Below are 20,310 nucleotides of genomic sequence, written 5' to 3' on the forward strand. Positions count from 1 at the left end.
TTTCCTAATTTTAACTATTCTGGTTGAGGGTAGTGATATCTCACCAGGATTTTTTATTATTATTGTGATAATATGGTTTGAGAAATAAAAATTAGTTATGCATATGTCCTAAATTGTCATATTTAAATCATTGAAAGCACTTATAGGGCTGGCAGAGGACATTGCTAACAGGTTTCCCAAATTTTTCTCTTTATGATGCACATCTCTGAAGCCCTGAAAATACATTGTTGTTCAATACATCTCGCTCTTATTTCTTATTCGAAAAACAGGGTTACAGACAAAGATGGAGAAACGGGGTTAGGGGAGGGAGTCAGAGAGAGAGAGATCTTCCTTCCTTCCACTGTTTCACCCCTAAATGGCCTCAATGGCCAGGGCTGGGCCTAGAACTCCATCCGAATGGAGATGGAAGCATGGAGAATGGTGGCAGAGGCCAAAGCACTTGGGCCATCCTCTGCTGTTTTCTCAGGTGCATTAGCAGAGAGCTGGATCAGAAGTGGAGCAGGTGGGACTTGAACTTGTGCTCATAAGGGATGCTGGCATCATAGGCGGTTTAACCTGCTTTGCCACAATGACAGCCCCAATACATCTCTTTTTTTAAAAAAATACAAAACATTATACCTTAAATATTTTTCGGTTGTACAATTATGACCTAAAATATTCTGTTTTGGAATGTGAGTTTTTTTTAATTTTTGAGAAGTTTATGCTACAAAGAGCTTAAATAGTTTAAAAATCTCAGGCCCCTCAAATTAACACAAAGACATAATAACAAAAAAAAACTACTTAAGAATTGTTTTCTGATGAAAATACTGTCTACATTGACAAAGTTTAGGATTGGAAGGATTACAGTAGAGGTTGGAAATGAAGGTTAGAGACCAGTATAAAATATTATGCCAAGAAAACAAAATATAAAATGAATTTTATTTATTTGTGTGTGTATTTCATGTGTTGTCCTCCATTTACTTGCTAGTTCCTTTATCCATTTTATAAGACTTATTTAGTAAAATCTACTATTGAAATCCCTCCTCTATCTTTCATCTTTCTATGGAGGAACTCCTATTCAATTTTTAGATTTTATCTGTGCTTTTTATCTTAGCTGAGACATGAACCACTTAGTCTCCATTTTGAGTTAAATGATTCTCCTCTGAATTTTTAAAACAGTTTTTTGAATGGAAGAGTGACACATAGAGAAATGGAGAGACTAAAAAGAGATCTTCTATCTGCAGGTTCATTCCCCAGATAGCTTCAATGTCCCAGGGCCGGGCCAGGCTGAAGCCAGGAGCCTATAATTCCATCCAGGTCTCCCATGTGAGTTACAGGGGCCCAAACACATAGACCATCTTCCGGTGCTTTCCCAGGTGCATTAGCGGGGAACTGGATCAGAAGCAGAGCAGCCAGGACTCAAATTGGCCCCCAAAAGGAAGGTTGGCATTGCAAACTGTGGCTTTACCTGTCATGACACAATGCCAGCCCTTGTCCTCTGATTCTATAACCAACTTTATTTCGCTAATGACATCTATCTATACTGTTCATCTTATATTTTAATGCCACATATGCTTTTCTATTTCCTCTACCAGGCCAAAAATTCCTTGAAGTCAGAGATTAAATTTGGTTATAATTGTATCAACTATACCAAACACAGCAATTAGTGCACAGTGGGTACTCTATAATTATTAACTGAATGAATTAATGATTTCTACCCCATGTGACTCATGCATTTTTAAAAAAGACTTATTTATTTATTTGAAAGAGTTGGAGAGAGAGAGAGAGAAACTTCCATCCTCTTGTTCACACCACAGATGGCCATGATGGCCAGAATTTGGGCCAGGCCAAAGCCAGGAGCCAGGAACTTTATCCTGGTCTCCCATGTGGGTGCAGGGCCCCAAACATTTGGGCAATCTTCTGCTGCTTTTCCCAGGCCATTAGCAGATTGCTGGTTTGGAAGTGGGGCAGCTGGGGCACGAACAGGCACCTATATGGGATGCCAGTGTCGCAGGCAGAGGCTTTACTGGCTATGCCACAACACCAGCCCCTGACGCAATGCATTTTTAAAATTGTGGATTTATTTATTTTTATCTACCTGAATGGATCAGTGTCGGGGGGTAGGGGAGACAGAGAGAGGGGGAGAGAGACAGAGATATATTGATTTTTCATAAACATTGGTTCACTCCCCAAAACCCAAATGTTCAGAACAGCATGTACCAGGCCAAGCTGAAGTTAAGTGCTAGAAACTCCATCTGGGTCTCCCACAATGGTGGCACTTGGACCATCATCTGCTGCCTCCCATGTCCATTAGCATGAAGCTGTATCAAAAGAATGGAGTAGCCAAGACTCAAAGGAGGCACTCGCATAGTAGAAGCTGACACCCCAAGTGGAGGCTTACTCTGCTTCACTACAACACCCTCCCCTGACTCAAGATATTCCATCCTGCAAAGATTTGGCTTATACTTAAATTTTAGTCAATGTTTGTGTCAAAATATTGTTTGGATTAGATGATAGCTACCTTTTTAATCATGAGTAGTCTTGCCTCATCCTACCCTACTCCCTCCAACATATACCTGGGTATCTTATATACACATGGAGTATTGAAGTAATGTCCTTTGCTCAGTCATATAAACAAAAAGCATGAACCAAGGATTCTGTAATCCTGGCATCAGGCACCATTAAAAGGCCAGAAAATCGTTTGTTTGTTTTTTAAAGGTTTATTTACTTGAGAGAGAGAAAACTCCCATCCACTGGTTCATTGCCCCAGTACTCTTAACGGCCAGGGCTGAGCTTGGGCCAAAGCCAGGAGCTGGGAACTCAATCCGGGTCTTTCACATGAATGACAGAAACCCAAACGCTTGAGCCTTCAACATTTCCTTTGTGCTAGCAGAAGCAGGAGTCAGGAGGTGGAGTTAGGAATCAAACTCAGGTTCTCCATGGGATATGAGCTTAACCACTAAGCTGAACACTCACAAGAAAATCAATCTTTCTTTCTTTCTTTCTTTCTTTCTTTCTTTCTTTCTTTCTTTCTTTCTTTCTTTCTTTCCTTCCTTCCTTCCTTCCTTCCTTCCTTCCTTCCTTCCTTCCTTCTTTCTTTCTTTCTTTCTTTCTTTCTTTCTTTCTTTCTTTCTTTCTTTCTGACAGGCAGAGTTAGAGAGAGAGACAGAGAGAAAGGTCTTCCTTTTCTGTTGATTCACCCCCAAGTGGCCGCTATGGCAGGCGAACAGCGTGGATCCGAAGCCAGGAGCCAGGTGCTTCCTCCTGGTCTCCCATGCAGGTGCAGGGCCCAAGGACTTGGGCCATCCTCCACTGCCTTCCCAGGCCACAGCAGAGAGCTGGACTGGAAGAGGAGCAACCGGGACAGAAACAGCACCCCAACCGGGACTAGAACCCGGAATGACGGAGATGCAGGCAGAGGATTAGAGGATTAGCCAAGTGAGCCGCAGTGCCGGCTAAGAAAATCTTTAACAAAGATCTTTTTTTCTGTCTATATTCATGTGTTCCCAGGTGGTATTTTAGAATGTGAAACACATATTTTTCTAAATTAATTTTATCTGTATGTACACATATAATGTCTCCTCTACTTAGGCAGTGAACAACTTAATATGGAAGTACATGGAAGACATATGAATGTAAATTTTTAGTCTCATATTTTCATATATCTGCATACTTGATCCGCAACATAAGTTATTGTCTAACTTCATGAAATATCCTGCAGAACTGCTCTTCTCATTTAGGCAAAAACTTATTTTTGCATAATGTCTTCCCGGCCTGAGTAACTGTCAAACTGCACAAAATTTTGGAGCTGACAGAATTTAGACACATGTGTTATTATAAAGGAACAGCAAAGAAAATTAAACAAATTCCTGAAATTCAGATTATTAAGGGAAATTGAGGAAACTGTTTTTTGTTTAAAAATTGTGAAACAGGGTTACTACCAAGCTTCAGAAAACTGATGTAAGAAATAGCCAGAATGAAAAATAATGAATTTTAAGTCTCAGTCAATTGCACCTAACAACTAGTTCTAACAAGTACCTTTTAGAAGTTATTTTTAAACATGTTTTTCTTTTTGTTAGCTACATAAGAAGACAAATGGATTTCTCTTTCAAATGATTACATGGTTTAAAAAACTGCTTGATATGGATCTTAACACTCCAGATAGTTGCATTTTAAAATATCAGTCATAAAAATAAGGAAATAATTGGTAAGCTAAGCAGAACACTGACAAATAACAACCGAGGCAAGATTTTTTTTTTTTGGATTTGTATGGTATAATGAGCAAAAAACAAATGTCTCAGTAACAGAAAATATAAGAGAAATCTAGACAAAGCTGGAGTCCAACAGAGAAAAGGCACATTTGCTTGCATGTGAATACTGGGTAAGGCAAGAAGGGAAGAAAGCTAAAGAAAAGGCTGTAGGTTGATGATAAAAGGAAATGATCTAAAGAAAAGCATGTTAGATGGGCAGATTCGTGGAACAGAGCTTGTATTGGATAATTCATTAAGGTCCCCTATTTTTATCAAGATAAAAGATGACATTTGGGAAAAGGACTGTGGAGAAAAACTATCAAAATGTTCACTCTTACCTTGTCTATGTGTAGATGTGGTTGATTCCTACATGCAGATTGTTCAATCCAGAAGCAAATCACAATACAGATTGTGGGAAGATAAGTAAATACATGGATCCTCTTACTCAAAGAAACTGTATATTTTAAAGAATATCTTCTAGCTCTTTACCTTCATTTCTGAAACTTAAGAATAGGCTTAGATGAAATAAATAACTTATGGGGCTGGCGCTGTGGCGTAATGGGTAAAGCTGCCTCCTGCAGTGCCGGCATCCCATATGGGTGCCAGTTCTAGTCCTGGCTGCTCCTCTTCTGATCCAGCTCTCTGCAATGGGCTGGGAAAGCAGTAGAAGATGGCCCAAGTCCTTCTGCCCCTGCACCTGCGTGGGAGACCTGGAAGAAGTTCCTGGCTCCTGGCTTCAGATCAGCGCAGCTCCGGCTGTTGCGGCCAATTGGGGAGTGAACCATCAGATGGAAGACCTCTCTCTTTATCTCTCTCTGCCTCTCCTCTCTCTGTGTAACTCTGATTTTCAAATAAACAAATAAATAAATCTTTTTAAAAAAGAAATAAATAACTTATACAGGACAACAGAGTGGAATCCTGCCCCTTGTGACGTACACAAATGTTTCTCAGTGGCATACTTAGTAAATCACACATATTTACCTATGCTTATTTTAAGAAGGTAGAACTGAAGCATTGGATTGCACACCACATGATTGAGAAATCATAAATGAGGGCTGACTCAAATAATCAATAAAACTGAGGCACAAAGAAGAAACATCTAGGCATAGAGAGCCATCTTGGGGCCAGGGGAAAATGACATTTCAACACAGTATAGTGGACCAGAGTCCATTCACCCCTTTGGAGAATCCAGGAGTCTCCCTTTGCCAAGAATGTTGAGGAACAATTTGAGGAAAGCTGATGTTTTTGAGTCTCCTAAACTATTCAGTAGATGCCTAAAATATCCTGGTTTTGTTGTGCAGCTCATGTCTGACCCTATTAGAATCCATTCATTTATATACAATAAAAACTATTATTGCCACCACATACAGGAGCAGAGAACAAATAACTGATCTAATTTATATCTTAAATATATAGAGGAAATGTGTTTTCCTTTGCTTTGAACAGATAAAATGTATAGTATTTCATCTGTTAATTATCACATAAGAATTCAAATTATATTTTTGAAATGGACATCAATTTATGAAATGTGATATTAGAATAATAAAAAAATTGATTAAATCTGCTGCTATAACTAGTACTCAAACAGTACTTTACACTTTGTGTTTCTGTGTGGGTGCAAACTGTTGAAATCTTTACTTAATATATACTAAATTGATCTTCTGTATATAAAGAGAATTGAAAATGAATCTTGATGTGAATGGAATGGGAGGGGGAGCGGGAGATGGAGGGTTGCGGGTGAGAGGGAAGTTATGGGGGGGACAAGCTACTGTAATCCAAAAGCTGTACTTTGGAAATTTATATTTATTAAATAAAAGTTACAAAAATTGATTAATTCTGGAGTGGTTTAAGGAATTTCATTCATTCAGTTTACTTAGATGCTACTCAATTCAAAGATCTTCCCTGACTACCCTGTCTACAAAAACATCCCCACACATTTTTTAAGCCCTTATCCTTTTTCCCCCTTCATAGCATGTTTCTTACCTGACACTGTGTGTTTGTCTATATCCCTTAGTATATTAAAGCTCCATGAGGACATATAATTTATTGCTGTTTACCACTGTATCTTCAACAAACAAGTCAGTACCTGGTGTATGCTGGCACCAAACTTTTCTGTTAGATTAGTGACTCCTTAGGAATCTCTGTATGAGAGCAGCAAAAGCCCCTGAAATTTGTTAAAAATGCAAATTATCAGGCTCCACTCAAGACCCACTAAAGTGCAACAATTTATATTTTAACATGGCCTACAGGAAATTCTGATCCATGCCCAAGTTCTGAAAAATACTTAGGTAAAAATACAGGAATTATGAATTCAAGGCCTGATTGTGTTCAATGGGCAGATATCTGCATAATTTCCGTTTTATTTCTTTCAGTTAATTAAATTAGAGCACCATTCACATCACCTAGAGAAGTAGCCAAATATTAGAATGTATGGCCTATCTGGAATATCAAAGGACAACAGGAAGGCTTTGGGTAGGATAGATTTTTAGGTTGATGGGCAAATGTTATTAATTCATTATTTTCACTCATTTAAGTAAGTTTCATCTACTGTTTCTCAACCACAATGTCAAAAGAATTATTTAATATTATTTTTCTGGGGTGTGTGGCATTGGGATAGTACTAAGAATTGCTTGTAACATTGATTAATTCAACAGGTATTTAGTGGCTATCTACTGTGTGTCAGGCATTGTTTTTAGAGCTCCTGCTACACTGAATAACAAAACAAAATGAACAAAACTCAAAATCCTTATTTTCATAAATTTTTTTTTGACAGATAGAGTTATACAGTGAGAGAGAGACAGAGAGAAAGGTCTTCCTTCCGTTGGTTCACCCCCCAGATGGCTGCTATGGCTGCTATGGCTACTATGGCTGCTATGGCTGCTATGGCTGGCGCTGCGCCAATCCAAAGCCAGGAGCCAGGTGCTTCTTCCCATGTGGGTCTCCCATGGGATGCAGGTCCCAAGCACCTGGGCCATCCTCCACTGCCTTCCCAGGCCACAGCAGAGAGCTGGACCGGCAGAGGAGCAACCGGGACAGAATCTGGCGCCCAACTGGGACTAGAACCTGGGGTGCCGGCGCCGCAGGTGGAGGATTAGCCTAGTGAGCCGCCGTGCTGGCCTTATTTTTATGAAATTTATCTTTCAGTAGACCTTGGTAAAAATCTCTCAGTCTATTAATTGTATCTCTCTCTCTCTCTCTCTCTCTCTCTCTCTCACACACACACACACACACACACATACACATACACACACATATACTCAAAGGTCATGACTAAAAATACAAAGATAGTTCCTGCTGCCTTACATTGTCTCCTAAATTGAGATTACTAGGCATTTTGCCTGCATGCTAAAGAAACATAAACTGACTTAACCTCCTGCTTGTTATGATACTTGGTTGCAGTAATAATACCTTACATTGTGACTCTGACAGCAGTGGCTTGAGTGGCTGAGTCAAGGTAGGTCAAATTCAGAGTGATGGTCATGGTCCTAGAGGTGGGAAGAAGAAGTATGAGGACAAGAAAAAGAGATATTAACCTCCTGTGCCATCCAGAGTGGGGAGAAAGAAGAAGAAAACAAAGAGACCAGATGCTGCCATCAAACTGGCTCTGGTGACACCTCACACTCAGTGCTGGCTACAATTATTAAAGACTATCTTCTCATGGAGGAATAATTCATTAGAAACCAGGAACAAATGAAATCATTAGAAGAAAAGCAGAAAGAGGAAAGAGCAAAGGTGGAGTGGATGACCTAATAGGGACCTCAATGTCAGTAGGAACCCTGCAGAACATCGATGACAACCACGTCATCATGTTGACATCTGTGGGGTCAGAACACTAAGTCAGCATCCTTTCCTTTGTGGGCAAGGATCTGCTGGAACCAGGCTGCTTGGTCCGGCTCAACCACAAGGTGCATGCTGTGATAAGAATGCTGATGGATGACACAGATCCTCTGGTCTCAGTGATGAAAGTGGAAAAGGCCCCTCAGGAGACCTATGCTGATATTAGACAACTGGACAACCAAATGCAGGAAATTAAGGAATCTGTGGAGCTTCCTCTCACCCACCCAGAATATTACGAAGAGCTGGGGTTAAAGCCCCTCAGGAGGGTCAAAACTTTGTTGACCAAAGCAGTGGCAAAACAAACCCAAGCTCCTACAGGAATTGTTTCACGTTGCTGAAGAACATGCACCATCCATTGTGTTTACTGATGATATTGATGCTGTTGGGGGAAAATATATGACTCAAATTCTGACAGTGAGAAAGTCAAACATTGCTGGAAATGTTGAATGAACTGGACGGATTTTATTCAAGAGGAGACATGAAAGTTATTATGACCACAAACCAAATAGAAACCTTGGATCCAGCACTTACCAGACCAGGGCACATTGAGAGGAAGATGGAGTTCCTGCTGCGTGACGAAAAGACTAAGAAGCGCATCTTTCAGATTCACAGGAGCAGGATGACGCTGGCCGTTGACGTTAACACTGGACAACTTGATAATGGCGAACGATGACCTCTCCAGGGCTGACATCAAGGCAATCTGTACAGAAGCTGGTCTGATGGCCTTGAGAGAACACGGAATGAAAGTAACAAATGAAGACTTCATAAAATCTAAAGAGAATTTCTTTATAAAAAACAAGAAGGCACCCCTGAGGCGTTCCAGTGGACCAGAGCTGCCTTTAGGATAATGGCTGGAGTTTTCCCTACCCCTGATGGAGGTGCAGACGGGGAAGCTTCCAGGAGGAACCCATGTTCCAGTTGATTTTGATGAGCAAACATCCTATGTATCTTTTTGAGTGCGAGATGTCCTTTGGTCACTGCTCACGCTGTATCCCAAAAAAGTGTGCTCTTTACCATAAAAAAAGAAAAACCTTACGTTGTTTTCACTATATAGCAGGGAATATTCTAAAAAAATTTACATATAAAAACTCAATCTTCACAATGTGATGAGACAGGTAGTATTTTTAACCTCATTCTACAAATTGGGAAACCGAGGCACTGAGCTATTAAGTAACTTGCAAAGTGTTCACAGAGAATTTGGAATCAATTCAAATGCAGACCACCTATCTCCAAATACCGTGTCCTTAGCAGTGTACTATCAAAGATAGTACTCTTTGTCATATTAAAGAGTAATATCGTGCACGCTTCGGCAGCACATATACTTAAAAAAAGGAACCTCATTACCTCAGAACACAATACTAGAAAAATCTTCCTGAAGTATTCATAATAATGGAAGTTTTCTCTTACAATATTGAAAATAGATGACTAATTTCTTCTGTGAACTGTTATCAAAATAACTGGCACTGTCTCCTTTACACTTATCTATTATACAGCTAAAGCCACTAATTTTCAGCCTTGGAAGAATGTTTTATATGGTCATTTAATTTCCCATTCTTTTATGTCCACATAATTCTTTCTCTTTTATTCCATTTTCCTTGTGGGTACTTCAAAACTCATGTAGAAAAATATAGTTAATCTGTAAGTATATTTTGGGCAATTTTCAAATCCATGCATAGATTTTTCATAATACACATTTGCTGTTAAATTTTGGAAATCTGCTCATACGCATGGATTTGAACATCTTTAAACCAAAATGCTTATTTTTTTAATTACACTTTTCCACAAACTTTTTGAAGTATGCTCACATATATTTATAAAAATTATTTTGTATGTGTGCTGTCTTTCTTTTAGATCTCATTCTTTCCTCAATGTTCACTCTCAGACTCACACAAATAACCTTTTGGAAATGCTGAAATAAGGCTATTTCGATAGTAGCAGTTTGCAAGTGACTTTGATATTGTTCTAATTGGTACAGATTTTTAAGGTCAGTCAGAAATATTAACTCTTTCTGAATATGCTGATATTTCGGGAGTCACATTGTTCTCATTCTGATGAACTCCTGTTAATGAGCTACAGCTACAGGACAATAGAATCAAGCCATGTTTCAGAAAACTCATTCTTTATAAAAGGGTAAAAGCCCAGATTTCCTGAATCTCAAAATTTAATGAGCTTTTATTCTTTGCTGAAAACTCTATCATTTCTTTAAGGTCAATAACAACATTCCATATTTTTGCCTTGTACATCATAATGCCAAGTGCATTGGAGGCATTCAGTAAACACTTTTTAAAAAACTTAATTGGAATACTCGTTACCAGAGGCCAGGAAGGGTGTGGAGAGAAGAGGTAGAGGGATGTTGGATAACAGGTACCAACATGAGATAAAAGTAGTAAATTCTAGTGTTACACAGCACAGTAAGGCAATTGTAGTTAACAATAATTTATTATGAACTGTATGAAGAACTATAAGAGAAGAGCATGTAGGATCTAAACACAAAGAAACCAGAAATGCTAATTACATGATTTGATCAGTTTATACTAATACATGTATTAAAACATTGTGTTATACCCCATAAGATGTACAGTATTACATGTTAATCAAAAACTTTAAAAATTAAAAAATAAGAAACTAACCACCAGGACATCTAGTGCTTTCCAGGATACAGTAAGTCAACTCTGGTCTATGACCTCCACTGATTACAATTAAAACCTCAGGAAAAATAGAAAAATCAGCTACCAGAAAGTAAATACACCAGCCTATTCCTCCACTTGTTAGTTTATTTAAAATAATCTGATAAGGTAGGATGATCCCCAAAGATATCAATGCACTATTTCCAGAAAAATGAATATGCTGATATTTGGCAAAAGAGACAACACAGATGTAATTAAATTTACAGATGGAGTCAGTCAAAAGAAAGAGAAGTGAGAGAAATTTAAAGTGTGAGAGTCAACTGACTTTTGCAGAAGGGGAGCAAATGGAAAGCATGTAATGCAGGTGTCCTCCCAGAGCAAACACTTGACCCAGCTTGCACATAACAAAAAAACAGATTACAGTCCTACAGATGCACTGAGTGCCCATATACAAATACAAAAATACATAAATGAACACACTATAATTTAACCTTGCAGCAAACTATAATGATTATCCCAACAAATTGCTTTCATACATCTAATCATGTTAATATATCTAACTGAAGTAGAAATGAAAATAATAGGTCATATGCTTTGAGCTAAATGATAAAGAAATACAAAAATACATGAAGCACAAGTCTTTTGAAACTATTAGAAAGTAAAATAAAATTAGAGAAACAAAATTGTAGTATGATATGTTTAACTCATCAATATATAAAAAATAACATGAAATAAAATTTTTAAAGTATGGGGGGCGGTGAGTGTTGAGGCACAGTGGATTAATGCCCAGGCCTGAGGTGCCAACATCCCATATGGGCGCCGGTTCGAGACCTGGCTGCTCCACTCCCAATCCAACTCTCTGCCATGGTCTGGGAAAGCATTAGAAGATGGCCCGGGTCCTTGGGCCCCTGCACCTGAGTGCGAGACCCCCCGGAAGAAGCTCCTGGCTCCTGGCTTCGGATGGGCACAGCTCCAGCCGTTGCAGCCATCTGGGGAGTGAATCATTGGATGGAAGACCTCTCTCTTTCTCTTTCTCTGCCTCTCCTCTCTCTGTGTAACTCTGACCTTCAAATAAATGAATAAATAAATCTTTAAAAAAAGTACAGAGCGGCCGGCGCCACGGCTCAATAGGCTAATCCTCCGCCTTGCGGCGCCGGCACACCGGGTTCTAGTCCCGGTCGGGGCGCCGGATTCTGTCCTGGTTGCCCCTCTTCCAGGCCAGCTCTCTGCTGTGGCCAGGGAGTGCAGTGGAGGATGGCCCAAGTACTTGGGCCCTGCACCCCATAGGAGACCAGGAGAAGCACCTGGCTCCTGCCATCAGATCAGCGTGGTGCGCCGGCCGCAGCGCACCGGCTGCGGCGGCTATTGGAGGGTGAACCAATGGCAAAGGAAGACCTTTCTCTCTGTCTCTCCCTCTCACTGTCCACTCTGCCTGTCAAAAAAAAAAAGTACAGAGCGAATAAAATTAAATTATTAAAATAGAATTAGTTGTGCTCAAATTGTATAACTCATTAACTAAAATTATATCATCTTTTCAAGAATCTCTGCATACAAAATTGACAATTATTAAACTATGTTGCATGAAATTAGCAATACAGAAATGTCTCAGGCTTCTGATAAGAAAAAAATAAAATTAGTAATATTGGGAGAGAGCAATTGTTTAAAACCAAACATGGTGCACTCCTAAATAATGACTTGGTCAAAAAAATGAAAATATCTGATTATCTAAAAGTAACATTTTAAAATAATAAGTTATGTAGTACTTGCTATATATAAGGCATTGTTTCAAGATCCTTACAGATATTTTAACCCATTTATTCCTTTCGACAGCCCTATGAGATATAAGTGTGTTTAGCTCATAAAAGTTAATGAAATTTTCAGAGGTAATTCATTAACTTTAAAGACTTTTAGAAAGCCAAGTTAAGGCAACTAATGGCTGTTCAGCTAGACCTCATCAAGTTGAGAACTACAAAACATTACGTAGGGACATAAGTTCAGTTGGGGAATTTTGAATTAGAAGACCCTGAGAACGCAAAAATTGAGTTAAACAACAGCAGCTTGAAAATGTTGTCCAAGGCACAGTAGAGAGATAATAGCTGGACTTATAAAACTGACTGACATCAGCATCTAGTCAACAGCAGAAACAATTTACCTTGATATGTTGTATCAACCTATTTACATATATGTCTATTAAAATGAGACTCAACTCCTTCAAGATATAAACTATGTCATATTCATATAACAGTTATGACAAAAGCAAGTCTTTTTGAAAACAGATAAATTCTTAGGTGAATAAAAACACTAATTGAGGGGCTTTGTGCTTAGCTGACAAATTATCTCAGCTAGAATAAGAAGGTAGAGCAGTCTGGAAGGACATGATAGACTGAGAAAATTGGAAGGGACCACAGGCAGATAGGGAAGGTCAAATAGTTGGAAACAAGAGTGGAAGAACTGGAAAGATATGAGAATGTGGTAAGAGAGAGCAGTTTCAGAATTCAAGAATTCGGTGTTTGCATTCTTCCATATATTTACAAGGTCTAGGATGATGTCATGAAAGGGAATTATAAGAGTATTGTGAGACTATTTGGTGGAGTATGACACAGACATCAGAAATGAAGGCTAGATTGGTAGCCGAATCATCACCATGATTTTGAATTTTCTGAGAACACATTTTCTAAGGATAATGGGGAAGAAATGAGTGGGAAAACCGTGAATGAGGTGTCAAATCTCTCCCTGGAGATGGCCAGTGTCCAAGATATTAGTTTTAAAAATTCAGTCTAAGAGTAGCAAAAAGGTGGGAAAAAAAGTAGGAAAAAAGGTGGCAGTTTTAAAGGAGAGGTTAGAGAGCAAAAACTGTTGGAAAATTGCCCATAACTTTCCAGGATTTAAGCTTCATTCTTCCATAAGTACGCCTCAACATGTTCCATTCATGTCCTGTTCTCAGAATGTGTATATCATATAACTCTCTCCCTTTGCTGAGACAGCTTCTACCTATCCTTTATGATTCAGCTCAAGTATCACCACTTCCAGAAAGTCATTATTGAATTCCTGTCGCTGGGTTAGGTGTCCCTACTCTGGGTTTATCACTATAAATTCACTAATCATAGTTTATTATAACTAACGATTTACATTATATTAGGATCATGTCATGATAACCATTCTATTCCTAGTTCATAACAATATCTGACATGTACACTATATACCAGTCTGTAATGAATGAGTGTTCTTCCTAGTTAAGTTCAATTTTATTAACATGTTGCTTCAGTAACTCTCATGCGAAAACCCCAATATGTAACAAACATTACCACTAGTTTCCATTTCATTTCACAAACCAGTTCTCAACTAGAATCTGTCTTCAAGATTTGGCCTAAAACTTTGTTAAGAATGAATAATCTCTGACATATACATATACAGTTTAATCCAGAAAGTCTAGCATGCACCTCCAAAGTCTATTAATTTTAATTTTCAATTATTTTTATCTATTTGAAAGGCAAAGACATAGAAAGAAAGACAGAGAGTACTTCTATGTACTAATTCACTCCCCAGATTTCCACAACAGTCAAGGCTGCACCAGGTTGGACCTAAGAATCAGGAACTCAATCTAAGTCTCCCACAAGAGTGGCAAGGATCCAAGTACTTGAGCAACGACCTACTGCTTCCCAGGGTGAACACTAAAAGGAAAGCCGGAATCACGAGTGAAGTTGGGGCTTGAGAACACAGCACTCCATTATGGGATGTGGCATTGCAGGCAGAGGTTTAACCGACTGCACCAAAATCTATTTTTAACAAGCACCTCATGTGATTATGATACATTCAATCTTACCATCACATTTTGAAAAATATTTCTTTAAATTAAATGCTTGAAATAAGGTTAGGTAATGATACATAAAGAATGTCTTAAAAGGTATATTTGGTATCACTAAGCATTTTTAAGTCTCATATTGATTGTGTCACAATTAACTATGATCTGACTATATCAAGGTTAGTTTTATAAAAATGTTTTATAAATATGCATAAATATGAGTTGGATGGTTGATAGCACAGTGTGTCTTGTGCACAAGGAAAAGATAGCTATAACCACAACTCAGAACAAAAGCCCAATATGGTTGGATTCATATTTATTCAAAAGCTTATTAGAAGCATCAATACCAGCAGCAGTTACTTTGCTAATCAGCAAAATATCAAAAATTTTGTTCAACAGTTAATAAAGACATAATGATAAATGAGACAGAGATTTTCATAATTGCAGGTCTTGTTTATTATTATGTAATATGCTAAATATTTTAAAAGTTAGGTAAAATGATATGACATAAATACTCCTATACCCATCACATTGTTTAAGAAATAAAACATAACAAAATAATTGTGCTTTGTATTCCATTCCCTAATCAGCTTTTCCTACTCACTGATGGTTACCATTTCTATGGAAAACTTTCTAGGCAAAATATGAAATTGTTTATACTATTTTATTGTATACCTATGTTAAAATTTAGTTTTCCTTTCTTTTGTAAATGTTGCAGTTTTTATTGTAACTCAGAGTTTTAAATTTTATAGTTTCAACTATCATCTTAAATATATATATATTTTTTAAAGATTTATTTATTTATTTGAAAGTCAGGGGCCGGCGCCGCGGCTCACTAGGCTAATCCTCCGCCTAGCGGCGCCGGCACACCGGGTTCTAGTCCCGGTCGGGGCGCCGGATTCTGTCCTGGTTGCCCCTCTTCCAGGCCAGCTCTCTGCTGTGTCCAGGGAGTGCAGTGGAGGATGGCCCAAGTGCTTGGGCCCTGCACCCCATGGGAGACCAGGAAAAGCACCTGGCTCCTGGCTCCTGCCATCAGATCAGCGCGGTGTGCCGGCCGCAGCGCGCCGGCCGCGGCGGCCATTGGAGGGTGAACCAACGGCAAAGGAAGACCTTTCTCTCTGTCTCTCCCTCTCACTGTCCACTCTGCCTGTCCAAAAAAAAAAGTCAGAGTTATACAGAGAGGGGAGAGGCAGAGAGAGAGAGGTGTTCTATCCGCTGGTTCACTCCCCAGTTGGCCGCAACGGCTGAAGCTGTGCCGATCCAAAGCCAGGAGCCAGGAGCTTCTTCCAGGTCTCCCAATCTGGTGCAGAGGCCCAAGGATTTGGGCCATCTTCTACTGCTTTTCCAGGCCATATGAGAGAGCTGGATGGGAAGAGGAACAGCCGGGACTAGAACTGGTGCCCGTATGGGATGCCGGCACTTCAGGCCAGGGCGTTAACCCGCTGCACCACAGCACCGGCCCCCTCGAACATATTTTTAATGCTCCTAGTTAGCCTAGTTTTCTTTTGAAAATTTAAGAGGCTTAAATTCTTTTCAGTCTCCATCGCCATCATTAATTTTCTTGGTTCTTTCTTAAATCTAATTTTTAAGAAATCTTTTTGACAAATAAAATAAGCACTCAAAGTAGACGTACAAATAATTTTTCTATACATAAATGTTGAGATTATTATTAACTCTTTGAAAAAAAGATTTGTTTATTGATTTGAAGTCAGAGTTACAGAGATAGGGAGGAGCAACGGGGAGAGAGAGAATCTGCTAGAACACAGTGCCAGCCCCTACTCTTGTTTATGGAAACTTTTGAATGCAGATGAGAGCATCTGCGTTAGTCTGAAGACATAGTGACACCAAACTCGAAGGAGGTACACAAGTGCAATCTTATCATGTGCTCAGAAGAGCCATAAACACATATTGAATAGTGCTAATGACTACCAACCCCAGGGAACAACATTAAGCAGCTAGGAATTTGATTGATTTACACAATCAGTCAAGTTGTGAACTGGTGATGTGTCAAGTAGGATTCATGATGTTGGAAACAAGATGGATAAGACTTCAGAGCAGACTGCAGAAGACCAATTATGGCTCAAGTTTCCACAGGAGTAGACTGATCACCAATACATGGATATCTGTGCTCAATATCTATTTGTCCAACCAGCTCCACTCTCCACATCTCCCTGAGATGCTGTTATGGGTTTCATCAGTAGTCTCCAGTGCTGTGGCTTCCAATGAATTTAGAAAAAGAGAACCCTGGAAAAAATAAGACAGAGGGAGCAAGGAGTGCCCAGAGTATTTATACTCCTGATGTTCCTTCTGTGAAAGGAGTTTGGACTGTGTCCCTTAATCTCTCTTGTCAGTAGAGGCAGCCTCTTTGCATAAAACACTTTTAGTTGTAGCTTCAGGACTGATTGTTTCACAAACTCAAACTGTTCGTGTTTGTGAATCATCACCTTTTATTGCGCCAAAGCCCATAATTGAGTGTAGAGAGTGGGGTGAAGATTCAATGGGTTGAATGCATTGCATTTGATATATTCACTTAGGATTCAATATTTGATATTCTGGCTAATATCTTGAGAGTAACATTAACATTGTACTATGTTGCCCAAATGAATTCTGGATTCAGCAATGGCCTACAGTGAGGTAAAAATGGTAGTATTTCCCTGGCATATACTAGAGTGATGGTTCTCAAAAAGTAGTCCCTTTTTAAGAATAATCAGCCTAATCTGGGAACTTGTTATAATTGTGAATTCTTGGGTACCACCCTAGAACTACTTAGCCAGAAATTCTAGGAAAAGTCCTCCGTCACGTATGTTTTAGCAAACTATCCAGGTGGTTCGGATGCACATTGATGCCTAAGAACCGCCACAGTAGAAGAAAGAATCCAAAAGTCCAGGGAAATGGGGATATTGGCACAAGTTCATTATAAGTATATTCTCAGCACTGTAGTGGATAAACTTGGGAACAGTAGATATTGCAGTGGAAATGAGTTCCATAATGTCACTGGAAATAATAGGATCCTGTTGTGGTAGAAGTCAATAGCAGCATTTAACTATTAAAGACAAGGAGTTTACAATTTCTCAAAATTCAGGAGATGTAATGATAGTCATAATATTTTTACCTGAAGAAAACTGTGGCAATTGCCAGCTGGTCACAGGGTCCCTGTAAATTAAATAAATCTGTGACCTACCATGTGATTTGCTAATAATAAAAGTGGAAAAACCCTAAGTCCATTTAGAAACCTAACGACTTACCGCATTGAGATATATGGCCTCTTCTCCATTTCCCCAATATCATTCAGGTCAAAGCCCTTCAACTAAGAGTAAACTCTGAAACTTTGAGGAGGGATGTTGTTATGCAGCCACAGGCCTACACAATAAAATTTAAATGAGTCATTCTCCAGTGAAACCTGCAGGCTTTAACCCAAGTTGTTATGCCTCTGGGGAAGGAAAATACCTTGGCCTTCTGGGAATTAATAGCTACTTATCTGGAATTTGGGTTGAGGCCGTTGTAGTACATTGGCCAAAGCAGGGGATTAGCAAAATCAGGTGAGAGAGGCAGTCTAGGCCCACATCCATTTCACGACATGATAATTTGGAATTTGGAGCCATTCTGTGGTTATTTTGCTGCTTTCAGGCTACAGAGTTGGAATAAGTATATTCATTTATTGGTAGGATCTCCATCATAGCTCCCTGTTTCATACAGAGAAGGTATTATGGTAGAAAAAGTAGAGTGTGAGCTACCTTCCAGTTAGTAAACCAAAGACTTCATAGATGAAGAATAAATTATTCCTGTAATAATAATGTCATTTATCACACATGTTTTCAGGAGGTAATACCAATGAGAACCATGGTCTCAAATATGATATCTTCACTGAAGCAATCAACACAGACCCTAGAATTTAGAATGGAGCTACTAATTAGTAAAGACAATCAGAAGCAGTTGATAGTTACATAGCATAAATAATGATATATACTGCAATACAAGATTGTGAACTCTTGTTCTCAGTCAAAATATAATCTAGAAAGATTTTGAACATCTTGATATCCCCCAGAATATCACTTTGGCCCATTATATTGTTTTTGTTTGTTTGTTGTTTCTTTAAAGGATTTATTTTATTTATTTGAAAGAATTACAGAGAAAGGTAGCGATAGAGAGAGAGGTCCTCCATCCGCTGGTTCACTCCCTAGATGGCTTTCCCTAGTGGCCTTTCCTACTATTACAGTTCACAATTTACTTGAAAAAATTTTGCTTCCATTACCAAATTTTGGTCTTCTTGGGTTTGGAAATTATAATGTTACGGAAAGAATACTTCCATCAGGAAACAAGGTCATAGGTATGATTTATAGGAAGCTGAGACTACCCCATGGACTTTTGTTGGGTTCTTCATGCCACTAAACCAATGACCAAATAAAGGAAGTCATTGAATTAGACCAGATAATTGATTCCAACTTTCGGGCGAATTTGGATTGCCTCTGTATGATTTGGTGAAAGGTGTTATATTTGAAATCCTGGTGTTTCACTGTAGTGACTCTTGTTATTCAGTTCCCAATTATCCTAATTACCTAAACACTGCAATAATGCAGTAAAGGCAGGACCCAAAGTACTCATATCTGTCAAGAAAGAGGGTTTGTTATACTTGACTTTCCAAAGTGTGCCACCCCTATAAGTGCTGGCAGAAGGTAAAGGGGACATGGAATGCAGAGGAACGGCAGCTACAGTTGCTGATAGTCACAGGGGAAAAATATGTAGCAGATTGTTTTATATTCCTTTCCTCTCCCTTCCCCATACTCTACCACTACTTTAATGAATAATAACAGTAGTGGCTAATATTTTGGGTAAAGTACCATCAAAGTAACATCATCTGAGATATGCTAACTTGAGTGAACTTCACAAAGCCTCTTGGTTGGAGACATGAAACTCTCCTCAAGTTGAAGGATAAGAATAGATGTTGAAGTGAAACAAAGGTGAGCAGTGCTGTGTTTTCCTCACATTTGCCCCTCCAGCTCTACTCTTCACCTTCTTCAACCTGCTCTGTGCCCTGGATGCTGACCCACATGTTATAGGTAGAAGCTATACATGGTCTCAACAATGTGGCCTTTCCATTACCTGAACTGACTATGCTACCACAATTTCTGAGTGTCCAATCAACCAACAGCAGAGGTCAGAAACATACAAACTGCATTAATGAGATTCCATGACTTCTGATTTCCACTCGGGTTCAGCTAGTGGAAAACAAGAACAATGTTCAGAAGAAAGGAGGGAAATGACCTCCTGGTATGTATTTGTTGAAATGTCAGTGCAAGCTGACTCTGACTATACCCAGCTCAAGGTAGTCTTTCATTAAACAACTCTCACCTTCACAGTTACAGCTCCTCTGGCCGTACAAGCAGTAAGAGCTCCTAGTTACTATCTCTAAACTACTGCACTAGCACTTGTCATCCTCCTGCACTCTTCCCAACACCTTTTAAGTAGCCCTTTTGTAAATGAACCCTTTTCAAATTCTAATTTGAGTATGTTTTTTGTTAAATGATTGAATCTCTATTTGTTACAATTCCCTGGACAGTGCTCTTAGTACACCTATTCTCCTTGGCAGGGTGGATATATCCCAGATAGCCTCAGGCGATTATCTAAGGGATTACTCTGTACCAGCACATAGATAGATATCTACTGGGGATACTAAAATCTTATCCTGTTAATTGACTTGCAGAATTTGATTGTTGGGGCAGGTATTCTGATGCAACAGGTCAAGCCACTCTTGGAGTACCCACATCCCATGTCAGAGTGCATGGTTTGAGTTCCAGCTACTCCATGCTTCCCAACC

The 20,310-nt window shown here is 39.1% G+C and overlaps 1 pseudogene; it reads left to right on the forward strand.

The window, feature by feature from the left end:
* Positions 1-858: 858 nt before the first annotated feature.
* On the forward strand, positions 859-8,988 carry LOC100340022 (26S proteasome regulatory subunit 4-like; annotated as a pseudogene).
* Positions 8,989-20,310: the final 11,322 nt, after the last annotated feature.

This window comes from Oryctolagus cuniculus, chromosome X (genome assembly GCF_051225735.1).
Source record: "Oryctolagus cuniculus isolate XC-2025 breed Fujian yellow rabbit chromosome X, ASM5122573v1, whole genome shotgun sequence".
In the NCBI taxonomy this organism is placed as follows: Eukaryota; Metazoa; Chordata; class Mammalia; order Lagomorpha; family Leporidae; genus Oryctolagus; species Oryctolagus cuniculus.